Source organism: Pelecanus crispus, chromosome 7 (genome assembly GCF_030463565.1).
Source record: "Pelecanus crispus isolate bPelCri1 chromosome 7, bPelCri1.pri, whole genome shotgun sequence".
In the NCBI taxonomy this organism is placed as follows: domain Eukaryota; kingdom Metazoa; phylum Chordata; class Aves; order Pelecaniformes; family Pelecanidae; genus Pelecanus; species Pelecanus crispus.
Genome location: NC_134649.1, coordinates 31,518,177 through 31,531,566, shown reverse-complemented (window position 1 = coordinate 31,531,566; position 13,390 = coordinate 31,518,177). Strand labels below are relative to the sequence as shown.

The 13,390-nt window shown below is 45.0% G+C and overlaps 1 protein-coding gene across 1 annotated transcript in view; it reads left to right on the top strand.

The window, feature by feature from the left end:
• Positions 1 to 13,390, top strand: part of BSN (bassoon presynaptic cytomatrix protein) — a 95,776-nt gene that overhangs the window by 2,631 nt on the left and 79,755 nt on the right. The window lies entirely within an intron of this gene.

Here is a 13,390-nt window from a genome sequence, read left to right as displayed (position 1 = left end):
AAGTGAATTTGTCTCAATATCTGGGCAATTATTTTTTTCTCTGAATTAAGTAACCCAAATCTGTATGCAAGCCAATGAAAACTGTAGTAATATTACTTTTCTGTGTAATTTTTGACAACTTGCTTTGCATTATACAAGGAAATAGTCTGAACACCTTATATGTGATATGCTGGATTTTGGGGTCTTGTGTTTAAAATCATAATAATTGTTTTCAAGAAACTGTGCGTACACTGTGGAGACTTAAGAGAATAGAAAACATCCTATAGAAGTAACGTCTTCTCGCCGAGTTGCAACATCTACCGATATTTATAAACTTTGATTTTCTGCTTGTGTGCTTTGGGTGAGGCGTGGCGGAGCCGGGGAGCGGAGGTGCTGGAGGATGAAGGGAAGATGCATGCGGTGCTCGGTCAGGCTCTGCCAGCGGGGTGCAGCTCTGAAAAAGGCAAACGCGGTGCAGGATTGCATCAGGCGAGGTATTTTCAGCACAGATGGCAAGACCTTACCCTTGTGCAAGGCGCTGCTAAAATCTTACCGAGGGGGTTGTGCCCAGCTCTGGTACTCGGGGAAGGTGATGCAGAATCAGAGGAGGGAGGGAGGGGTTGCTGTTAGTCTGCCCGTACAAACAGAGCCTCTGTTGCCTGAGAGGAGATGAAAAGATGGATCATTATTAACCTGTAGGATCAAAGGAATGCAGGTTGGTTGCGGATGCATTCGGACTGAAAACTTCCCAGCTGCCTGGCAGTGGAATCCTGGTCTGCTCCTCCAAAGAGACCCCCTAAGCACAAGGGACAAGCTCATTTTACGGTGCAGCTTGATGGATTGATGAAAAGGGGTTGGATGGCAGAGCAGGGACGATCCCAAGTTTAGAAACATAGCTTGGGGCATGGCGCTTTAAGTGGCTGGTTTTCCTGGTATCCTGAAGAGAGACTTTATTGCTGCTTCTGATCATATTTGTCTGTGCCTGATTTATGCCCAATTCATTCAGGTTTTCGGTCTGTCTGCTGCTCAGCCATGGAGCTCGTAAAAGACTTTTTTTGATGCCTGGGTGCATGAGCTAAGGCTGAAAGACAGGGGAGGGGAAGAGGGTCGGTCTCCTGGGAAGCGTTGAGGACTGGCCACAAATACCCGGGCTGTCGGTGAAAGCAGCGGTGCTTTTAGCATCACTGTTCCTCTGGAGCCTGGGAGATGTGTGTTGCAAACAGCTGGGCTGGCTGCTGGGCTTCAAGGTCGGGAGGAAGCTTTCTCCCACAGCAGAAACCACTGGGACCTTTGCTTTCCATGATAAAGAAGCCGCTTTACTGAACACCCCAGAATTTCTCAAGTCTCCAGGTAGGCTTACTGCAAGTTGAAGGTCTTGAAGTGACCAAGAAGGGAAATTTCCAGTACTGAGTGGTAGCAACTCTGGTGTGTGCTGTGAGCACTCACCTGAACCCTTCACTTGGCTTGAAATGGCAAGTCAAGTGTTGATTCTGTTTACCCTGCTACACATTTAGCATCAACTCATTTGGCAGGCAGTGGAGCTTGAAGTAAAAAAATCAGGTACAGTAGGTGTAGTAGAAAGAGGATTGAAAGAAGCACTCCTCCAAATTAGGGAAAAATAGCTCAAGTTTGGAAAAAACATTAGTGCAGTTCAGATGCTCCATTCTGTCCTTTTGGTAGCTCACTTGCATTTGCTGGGTATTGGCTTGTTTTCTTGCTATAAGTACCATAGCAATAATAGGTAATAAGTATATACATAAAAGTAATTTAAAAAAAAAAATCAAGTTTGCCCATTTCTTTTTAAATGGGCACTTTTCACAAGCTTGCAGAAATGAGCAGTTAATGTCCATTTTCATATGACTGTGCTAGAAAGAAAATAAGACTGTGTGATGGAAAACCAGGCTGTGGACAGGGCTCGCACTTGTCTGGAGAGCCAGCTCCTTATTTGTTTCCATTCACTGCTGTCCCCAAAGAGACCGAGCCCTAAGCAGGACTGTGCAGAGACATTGCTGTCAGAAGCATTGCTGGAAAACCTCCTCCTCAAATATTAAACTACCTTTTCCCTGGCCTTTTGCTGAACTGCGGACTGGCACTCTGGAAAAGCCTGCCATGCACCTGCGCTTAAGTTTATTTGGTATAAGAGATTTGGAGGGTCAGGAGGGAACTGACGCTGTGTTTAAGCAAGGAGGGGAAGAACAGATATGCAATGTTTCAAGCTTATAAACCTTGTGTGAGCAAAATAAAAGGTAAAAGGAGGGAGTACAAAATGGCTTGCTTGATGGATCAAGTCAAAATATTTGCTGTGTTAAATATCCCATGGGCTTCAATTCGTCTTTCTCTCCCGTGATGGGCAGGCGGTGTCAGTTGCAAAGTGCCTTCCCTTTAGCAAGCGGTATTTTACATACTTTTGATAGCTCTGACAGCAGCCGTTAGGCCACTGAATTTAGATGGCACAATTCTGGGTGCTTAAGTAACTCCAGAATCTCTTCTGTGAACGTGCTCATCAATATTCAGAATGTTTGGCATCAAATACTAATGCCTTTATTTCCAAAACAAATACACAGATTTGCAATCTGCTTCACAGGTTGGGGTTTCTCACTGCTGAAACCAACCTGGATGTTGTGCTGGAGGCATGCCTCCTTACCCTTCGCTTTTGCTGCGTGAGGGGTTCCTGGATGTACCTTCGCTGTCTGCTTCTGCTCAGGAAGAAGGATGCGGAAGAATTTGGAAGGGTTGATTTCCCTCTCTCTGTTGGCTCATGCTGGTTGAAAAGTTGGAGGACTCTTTGGCTCCTTCTTGCGCAGCTGCAGCTGTGGCAGGGCCACTTTCTGTGCCCCGAAATCCCTAGTACCGGTGGTCAGCCTCTTCTGCTGATGTTTGGGAGCTGTGCCGCAGCTCAGGTGACCACATCCACTGCTCCACGCTGTGGGTCCCTCCACACTGTGGGTCATGCCGGGCGGCATGATGGGCTGGCTTCTGCCTCTCCAGTGCGACTGAATAAAGCTGTTTCTTTGCTCTGTGAATTGAGCACGCATTTGATGCTTCCCATCATGTTTCCAATTCAGTGCAATCAGGTATTCAGTGCCATGGCATATTTTCTGCAGTTTATACCAGTTTGGGGAATATCCGATGTGCACCTGGACACCTACCTGCCAGAAAAATACAGCCTGCCTGCCGCAAACCTTGCCTCTCTGTGCAGCCCTCTTCACTGATTCCCTGGCTGCGGCTGGCACTATGGCACACCATCGGTCAAGGATGTTTTTCTAGTAATCCTGTTGCAATATCAGACTCATTTCCTAGCATATGAGATCCACCTTCGGAAGGATGTGACAGGCAGTCAGGGTGCAAACAGCATTTCCAAAAACCAGGTAGCTTGGTAGGTGAAACGGGCTCCACAGCAATGACGTTGTGCTTTTTCACTAAATGTGGAAATAAGATTGTCACATTGCCTTTGGTGATGAGCGCCGCTGCTCCTGGATGCTGCTCAGATTTTTTTCGGCTGGTGAGTGACAGCAAGTGCTGATGGTCATCCTGGTCCCACACATCGTAAACTGTTATGAGTGTTGCATATATTTTCTTGAGATTGAGATCGTCACTGTTGAGCCATCACTGTGTTTTCAAATGTCTGTTTGAATGACAGATTTGTTATTTTTGCATCAATCCATGGGCACGACTGTTCTTATGAACCGGTTTTTTTGGTCTTTTTTAGTGCCTGGAGGTGCTGAGCTTTGGCGTGACCCCGAAGCACTGCTGTGCAGCCTGTCAGTCATCACCGGGCACACCAGACTGCTTTTCATGTCACTGACACTGAAAAGTTTTTATAAATACAGTGAGCTGGTCCCTTGCCGAGAACATCCAGCACCTCAGATGAGTTATTTAGGAGCCTACAAGAGGGAGCAGTTCACTGCATCCTATTAATGCTGGCCTGTGCTTTACAGTGAGGCTGGAAGGCATGTTCCCTGGGGGGCTCCTGACCCGTACGCTGCTCATATTTAATGTCAAAGGTGACTTAAGTATACTGGTGATGGTATCTCACTGACCCTTGGCCTTTTTATATCTTACTAATGTGTGTTTGATATCGAAGATAGACCCTGGCCTCGTTAACAGATGGGGGAGAGCGGGTTGATGGGGCAGGAGACAGCAGCTCCCTGCCCATGCTGAGCTCCACAGAGGCAGAGGAACATCATCCACCAAGTCAAGAAAAGCTGTGCCTGAATGCAATTTTTATTTTGTTTTGTTTTCTCTTTTTTTTTTTTTTTTTTTTTTAAGTGTCATGGTTTGGCTTGAGATGAGAAGTGATGGTATGACATCCAACCTGACTTCTGGCACTGGGTGGTAAAGATCGTCACCATGGCTGACAAAGGCAACCCAAAATCTGGAGTTTAGAGGTCCAACCTAGCCAAATAGCAACGAAATGTGTATAAACAGCATAAGTAAGTGTAGCAGCAGTTTACCAGAGGGTGTGATGGGATATATATGATCTCACAAAGCTTAAATAAAAGCTTCACGTCCTAAAATATACAGTCTCCCTCGGCCCAAAACTATAGTTTCTGTGATGTACAGCAGATTAGCTGTTCATATTGGCTTTATTCCCCATGAAGATGTGATTAAATAGTTTGGTGCATTCCCTTTTGTCAAAAATGATTTAGTTGTGTTTCTAGGTCATTGTCTATGGAAGAAAAATGTGTGTGTATTTAATGCGGTAAAGTGTATTAGGCATCTTCTGAGAAAGGCTACAACAAAAAAAACCCCACCTCTCCTGCCCAGTCTGTCCCCAGACCTTTCTCCTATTCCTGTCCTTAGTGTCTCCTGTGGCAGCAGTACTTGAAAACCCATTGCTTACAGGTCACCTCAGCAGCCTGCTGTTGTCCTCCTCTCGCTTCCTGATGTTATGAAGATCCTTTATGCCTTTACCCCAGAGCAACCGAGATGAATGTCTCCACTTGGAGACCATTAGTGCTTGGTGATGATGGACTCAGTTGTCCAAGAGCCAAGTGACTGTAACGGAGTGTGTAAGGTACCAGTGGGCAAAGGTCGGAGCACAGGACTGGAGGAGACCTCTGGGTCATTACCCACTGCTAGACACCATTAGACACCCCATTGTATAGTCCCACTAACCAGGTAACGACTAAGGTCTTAAATGAGATACTCTGCTTTGCAAAGCCAAAGTGCAGCATTGATTTGCCTGCAGTAGTCCATGTGTTTGAGACATGCAGCTGTGGCTTAGCTTCCATATGTTTTCCTGAGGGATAACAACACCTTCAAGCCCAGGTGTGTTCAAAGGCTTGGACTTGGGCCATCCTGGCCAGCTGGTTTTGCAGTGGGGAGCGATGGTGACTGGGATTCACTGGTTCTGCAGCCAGGTGATGGGGCATGTTGCATGGCCAGGACGCAGCGGGGGCAGCCCTTGGCATGTGGGTCAGGACTCGAAGCTGAGCCTTTGGAGATGATGTGATGGTCCTACCCTTGTCCACCATGCCCCTGTCCTCTGTGTTCACAGCCAGGCAGCAGGTGGTACAGGAGGTAAGCAAGGGTGTGGACACCAAGCCTTCTCACTGCATCGTGGTTACGCAGTGAGTTCCCGAGTTGCAGCAAGCTCTGTGCACGCTCCTCTGACCCATGAGAAGCTCTTCCTCTCCTCCCTGAAGACTGTTGAGGCCATCCCTGTGTTTCTCAGTGTTTTCTCATTCTCTGTCAACAGGCTTCTGTGCTGTGCTGTGCTGTGACTTCTGCCAGGGAAGTCCTGCAGCTCCTGAACACCCATGTGAGGTGCAGGCTGCCATCTCCTGCCTGTGACTTGTGGCCTGGCCCACCTGCAGTCGTCTGAACCTCTGCTGCCTGACTATGCTTAGCTGCTCTCCACGAGAAGAGCATCTCCTGCCCTCTTCTTGGAGGGTTTCCCCCTTTTTGGCAGTTATAACGCAACCTAGAGCAAGCAGATACTGTATGGCTCAAAGGGAAAATGCATCCATGCTGCTTGAGAAGTGTTGCTGAATTTTGGGGTTTTTTGAGCAGGTATGACTAACTGTTCTTCACTTGGCTCCGGGACCTGCCAGGGACCACGGTTTCTCAGATGTGACAAAGCAGTTTCCCATGCTGAATAGCTTTCAGATGAGGATTTGACAGTTCCTCTGAAGGCTGCAGAAAAAAAAAAAAAATTACCTTGGACCAAAATGTTGCCTGGTGCAGATGTGGCAAAATTCAGTGTTTCAGCTGGTCTGTTTGAGGTTGGCATGCCCTCCTCCATCTGGCCCCGGGTGCCGGAGGCACAGACATCTATGTAGGTATTACAGGGTAGGGAAACTTTCAGAGGCCAGATGTCAATAACTGAGAGCAGCCTTTGAACGTTTTTTCCTTTTTTTCTTCCTTTCTAGTAGAATATTGCCTTTTAGCCTGTTTTGAGTCTTTCCTGGCAGTGGGAGCTCCAGGCTTCTCTGGTGGCCAAGAGGGACGTGAGGCTGATGCCAAGCTCAGAGCCTGGCCCCAGTGGACATCCCTTTGTAGGACCAGTGCCCTCCTGAGGATTGTAGCATTGTGAATGCAGGGATTTATTTTGGAATTTGGCTTTATTTATGGATTTTTGAGCTCTGTTAGGAGGCACTTAGAGTACACGACCTCTTCTGACATGGTCTCAGGGTGCTCTGTCCTTGGAAGTTGTACATGGGCGTGAAGTCAATGTTAGACGTGTCTTCTTCAGCTATTAAATGGATTCAGAGGGGTCCTGCCCCTCTTGCCAGACTGCCTGAGACCGAACTTGGTCTGCAGTGGGCTCCCCAGTATGAGAAAGAGTCTGTTAGTAGCTTGCGTCCTTCCTTCATCAGTCTAGTTGTGAGGAGTACAAAGAGATTTTGCCATATTTAATGTCTGTGAAAGGATGAAATTGTGAGTGGGAATTACTTTCAAAGATTGACATGTTGTAGCTGTTAACCACTTTTTTTTTTTTTTTTTTAACCAGAAAAAACAGATTGCAGCCTGGGAAAAACAGCGTGGGGTTTTTTTTTTTCCTTTCATCTCCTAAAGAAAACATTTCAGTTACAGATATGTGAAGTTATGAGTTATAAAATAGGAATAGTTGAAATTTGGAAATGTATAATAAGTTCTTAAGGGACTTGGTAATTTGCCTTCCTCTTGTGAAAAAAACAAATCAGCTGATAATACAAAGCTTATGAAAGGCTTGGGGAAAATGCAGTGCTGATCTAGATCTTTTCCTACGTTGACTCCAAACTGTACTTTTTCCTTTGATGAAACATGAAATTACTTTTAATTTATTTTGCTCCAATCCTAGTTACATAAACTATTATTTGATTGTACAGCTGGACTGAAAAACTGTAGGAGGTCTCACATTTAGGATTTTGCTGCCTCTTTCTCATTTAGCCTACAGACTGATTTCTTTAAATGCACCTATTAATCTTCTTAGGGAGACAAATTGTTGTTTGGTTGGGTTTTTTCTTTCTTTTTCTTTTTTTTTTTTTTTTAAACACTAAACTCCCAGTTAACTGCCACAGTAAACACTGGTGGTTTGAAGCCTTTCCAGGTATGTCTGCGCTGCAGTTGGGCAATGCGATGCTAGCACGTGTTGCCCTGGCCAGGCTGGGTTTGATCTAGTTAGTTTAAGCACCCGAGGTGGTTACAGCCTGAACTGTTCTCATCGTGCTTGGCAATAACCTCCAAGTCTACAGGATGGAGTAATGCTTTTTTTTCCATTTTAATTTTGCACTATGCTTTTTCAGTACCTTGTCTGTGGTAACTTCTGTTGTGTTATTGACTCCAAGTTTGGGACTCGTTGTGGGGCTCCAAGTTTGGGATCCATTAATGTGGTCCTTGTAGGACCAGCGATAGGATGCAGCGAACCATGTGTTGTCCTTGAAGTGCGCAGATCTTTCCCATATTTCCTCTGAAGTGCATCAGCTTTGTTGTCTTCTGCCCACTGATGGTAAGCCACTGTATTTTGGATTTCTTTTTACCTGTTCATAGCAAGATTTCTTGACAGACCGGGCAGGTGTCAGTAGTGATCCTTGGGACCACAGCCCTTGCGGACCTTTTCCACTCTCCTCTAATCCTCTGCTGGAAATGGCTCTTAGAAGGGCGGGGAAAACCGCTGTCAGGCTGCTCCCAAAACACATCCATGGGCTGTGTCTCCTCTGATACGAACCTGCGAGATGTCTGCAGCAGATAGTGCCAGAGCACATTGTGTCGGGGCCAGGCAGCATCCGTAGCTTTCTGTAAATACTCCCGACGCCGGTGTACGTGAGGAGGCGATGCTGACTTCTGCTTACATCACTGTAAATCAGTCCGTGCTGCTCAGCATCTGCCCCAACTATCCCTTTGTATTTAGAGCAGCTCTATAGTCCTGAAGAGTGGAAATTTCCAAGCCTTCTTGTTTTCCCCTCCGTCTGCAAGTTCTTGTGGATATTTTTCTTGGGAATCCTGTAGCTGGGGAGCACACCAGGAAAGATGGGTTGTTTCCATTTATGTAGAGTGGAGATCTTTGTGTCTGCTAGTCCTGCAAGCGCACCCCCAGCCTGCCTTCCTCCCTCTGGGTGAGATCCTACCACCTAGGGCTCAGCTGCAGAGGAGGCATGTCGTCCTTTGCTGTCCTTTGAACCTTTCATGGTGGTGATTTTCAGAGCAGGTAGAGCCTGTTTACCATCTTGTTATAATCTGTTTGGACTGGTTACACTAAAATTATGACAGAACATCAGTTCTTGTTTGAGTGGAAAAGATGGTCCATGTTACTACGTTATATGCCATTGATTACCTTAACCTGGCAAAAATAAGGTATTCAGAAATAATCACTCTGGGAGAAAACTCTGAAGAACTACCTCCTTAGGTGTCCCTTTTGTACTTTATTTTATCTGTCTTTCTCATCTTGAAGTATCTCCTAGCAGCACTGGTTAATGGATCAGGATATGATTCCTGATGGCTATACAACTTAATGTCATCCAAGCCATGTTGATAATTACCAACTTAATTTTGATTTATTATTAACTAAAAATACAGTCCCAAACACTCTGAATTAACAAATTATCACATCTTTCTTTTTCTTTGAAATGTGCAAACAAAATCAACTAGCTGCTTTGGGTAGTAATAAAATGCCTTCTACTTATCAACATATCTAAAATTCAGTTCACTTATCAAGTAAACTTCTCAGCCTTAAATTTTACCTGCTTCCTTTTCTGCCAAGTTAAGCCTTTTGATGGGACCACGAGGACAGATACATCAAATATGCAGATGCGTCAGTCTCTTTGGGGACAAATGTTCTGGTCTGAGGTATGTGTGGCAGGGAAATGCATGCAGGGACAAGGCGCCTCAAAGAATTGCAGACGCTGGAGAAGTGTTTTCCTTTGATCCTATAAAGAATTTGGCAGGGGAATTTCAGACTCTCCTATTTCAAAAGTACATTTAAACTGAACAGCTTGAAATATTGAAGTTGATGGTGTCTCTGGCAGTATTGGTAATGTATTATTCTTTGGGTTTGCTTTTTCTTTGCTGTTGTGAATAGCAAGTTTTACACACAAAAATGTAATTAATTCCAAGTATGGTTGCCATTTGCATTTGAGCTTCCAATTCAAATCTCTGAAAACCAGAAAGTGCAAATCTAAGACACATAAATAACTATGTTGACCCCATCCTGCGCAAGGCACTTGGCTGGCAGCCCCAGGGCAGCGTCCCCAGCAGGCATTTGCAACTATGGTCTTGTCTCCAATAATAGACATTATTGGGCCACATGTACTGGTGTGGAGAACGTCAGGGATGGAGAAAATTCTGCAGCTGAGAAGTGTTTCTGACAGCCACAACCTGATACAAAGTTTTCATCAAATGGTATCTGGTCATGTTGGACACGAAGCTCTCCTTGCAAGAAAGTGTGGGCTTGTCAGTTTTACCATGTACCTCTCTACGTGCGCAGTACGTGGACCTCTTCAGGGAAGATACCGGTTGATCACTGTTTCCTCAGTCCCTGCCCAAACAATCTTCTCTTTATTGCTCTTCCGCACCTTAGATGTCAGCTCTCCTGGTAACCTGAGGCAACAAAAAAAAAATATTAAGGACCTAAATGGCCGGGGGAAGAGTAAGAGGGACAATTATGAGATGGCAAAAATGCTATGAGGTGCAAAGACACAATTGCAGGATGGATAAAAACCATAGAATCATAGAATCATTTAGGTTGGAAAAGACCTTTAAGATCATCCAGTCCAACCATTAACCTAACATTACCAAGTCCATCGCTAAACCAATTAAGGGTATAGTAGCAATTTCATGTTTCCTGGCTTGGTGGCTGGAATATTTATAATGAAAGTGAAAACTAGGAATCATTAAGATTGGAAAGGACCTCTAAGATCATCAGTCCAATCATCAACCCAACACCACCATGCCCACTAAACCATGTCCCAGAGTGCCACATCTACCCGTTTTTTGAACACTTCCAGGGATGGTGACTCCACCACGTCTCTGGGCAGCCTGTTCCAATGCTTGACTACCCTTTCTGTGAAGAAATTTTTCCTAATATCCAATTTAAACCTCCCCTGGCGCAGCTTGAGCCCATTTCCTCTCGTCCTATCGCTAGCTGCTTGGGAGAAGAGACCAACACCCACCTCACTACAACCTCCCTTCAGGTAGTTGTAGAGCGCGATATGGTCACCCCTCAGCCTCCTCTTCTCCAGACTAAACAACCCCAGTTCCCTCAGCCGCTCCTCATAAGACCTGTGCTCCAGACCCTTCACCAGCTTCTTTGCCCTTCTCTGAACACGCTCCAGCACCTCAATGTCTTTCTTGTATTGAGGGGCCCAAAAGTGGACACAGTATTCCAGGTGCGGCCTCACCAGTGCTGAGTACAGGGGCACAATCATTTCCCTGCTCCTGCTGGCCACACTATTCCTGACACAGGCCAGGATGCTGTTGGCCTTCTTGGCCACCTGGGCACACTGCTGGCTCATGTTCAGCCGGCTGTCAACCAGCACCCCCAGGTCCTTTTTGGCCAGGCAGCTTTCCAGCCACTCTTCCCCAAGTCTGTTGTTGTGACCAAAGTGCAGGACCCGGCACTTGGCCTTGTTAAACCTCATACAGTTGGCCTCGGCCCATCGGTCCAGCCTGTCCAGGCCCCTCTGCAGGGCCATCCTACCCTCCAGCAGATCGACGCTCCCACCCAGTTTGGTGTCATCTGCAAACTTACTGAGGGCGCGCTCAATCCCCTCATCCAGATCATTGATAAAGATGTTAAACAATTTTTCACAGACACAAAAATACATATATTGGGTCTTGTGTTTCATTTGTCCAGGCTCAAACAAATAGGCATGCAAAGTCAGGATTTTTCTGCTGCCGCTCGCTGCAGTCACCAGGAGCTGTTTGTCTCTCCGCAGTATGGTAGTCTGACTTCCTCTCCTGGAAATTGCTGTTTTAACTGGGCTTTTCTTTCATCTTTCTAAAAATACAAGCCAGTTTCTTTTTGGTATGTCATTACTGCCTCTTTTTTAACAGCATTTCTCTTTCTGATGGATCTTCCTATTTTTTATGCCTGAAATGAGCGTTGTTCCTCGTTCCGGGCTGAGTTTGGTTGACTCGAGCTGTCACGGAGATGGATAATGATACATTTTTTTGCATCAGCTTTTAATTTTGGAGCATGGGTGGAACTCATCCAAAAAAAGGGCCTTGCAGTCTTCCCAGCTTCTTAATGGTTGAATACCAACTTCTTGTTGCTGGAGGTTTTGTAGAAGCATGGGGATCCATGGGTGGTATGGACAGGACCGTGAATGCTGTCCTGATGGAGCCAGACCTCTGGGATTGACCCCTTTTTACGCACCAGCAGCAAACCCCTCCTGGCATCGTAGCACTTACCACAGCGGGCCAACAGCTGCAGAAATCCCTCCAGCTCCTGGACTGAATAAAGCCTGAAACTCAAAAGGGAGCCTTGCAAAAACAGACCTTCGTGCCACTCTCTGGGGAGGGGAAAAAAGCGAGAAGCAAGTCAAGGGAATGGGCTGCCTCTGCTCTTCTCTTTGAATTGCTTTCCAGAATGCATTTTTCCCAAAATAACTTAATTGTCTGTTTTTTTGTAGATCATTCTATATTTGTTGATGAGCATTAAATTGACATTTTCTGAGAACTGTCCAAAATGGGTTGAAGAACTCTTTGCAGAGCGGCAGTATCTCATTTAGAGCCCATCAGTACGCATAGCTATGGTTGTCTTACCTTCTGTGCATTACGCTGCATTTCTTGACCTTGGATTTCAACTACCACGGCGTTTCAAGACATCCATTTCAGGAGAGCCTTCTAAAGCTCTTTGCATTCAGTTTTAGCTTTGAATACTCTGCCAATTTGTATGGCTCAGCAAACTTGTCCCTTTGTTATTCCCTCCTTCCCAGGACATTTATGAATATGTCCCATTTATCCCGTGGCAGGGTCCTGCAACTCTACTTGTGAAAACCTGACCATCTACCTCTATCCTTGGCATCCTAAATCATGATCAGTTATTAGCCCACAAGAAGGCTTTCCCTTAGTTTCACCATGTTTTACTTCTTTTTTTCCTTCTTTCTTTCTAGATTTTTATGCTAACATTTCTCCTACTGAGCCAATTTTTCAGACTAATCCTGTATATGAAACGGTGCTGGTGTGGGAACCTTCATAAATTTCTCCTTAGCAAACAGCATGGCAAAGACTGGATTTCTTTTCTTTTAGTCTTGCATTCCTTAAATATTTCTGTTGTGTTTCAATCTTCTTTCAGTTTTCCAGATTCTTTGGCAGATTTCCTCCTTCTAAAGTTTTAGAAATTTTTTTTTTTTTTGGCCCAATTTACGAGTTGTTCCTTCAGGGATTTTTTTTTTTTTTAATGCTTTGTTAGGGCTTTAATTTTAATTTGCCAGGGTTTTTTTGTTTTTTTTTTTCCTCAGCTAGATACCATTTTTACTTTTTGAAGGATTTCCTTTTACTCCTGTAGCCTTATTTGCTCCACTCTTTAATTACGTTGCCTTGTTACGGCTATGTCTTAAATCGTTTCTTGATAGTGTACTTTTTGCCTGAGGGCCTAATATGCTAACAGGTGCCATGGAAACTTCCCTTTCTTAACCTTCTACCTGCTGCTTTTAATTTCTTTTTAACAAACTTTCTCACTTTTTCCCTAGGTTTTTTTTTTTTTTTACCCATTTCAATCTAAATATTATAGTAGTCGTGTATTTGTGTGTTTTTTCCAGTCCTGCAAATAGATTGAAACTGAGTGTATGATGGGCACTGCTACTGAAAGTTTCTGTCGTCAATTTTGGCATCTCAAAGCAGGCGCCGTACATGTTGCAGGACTAAGTCAAGAGCAGGTAGTTTTATTCTGCATTGCTTTAGGGAAAAGTTAACAACCTAAACAAAAAATTGTGTTGCTGCCAATTAAAATCAGAGAGGGTCTCAGGGTGGGCATGGGGTTATAGCG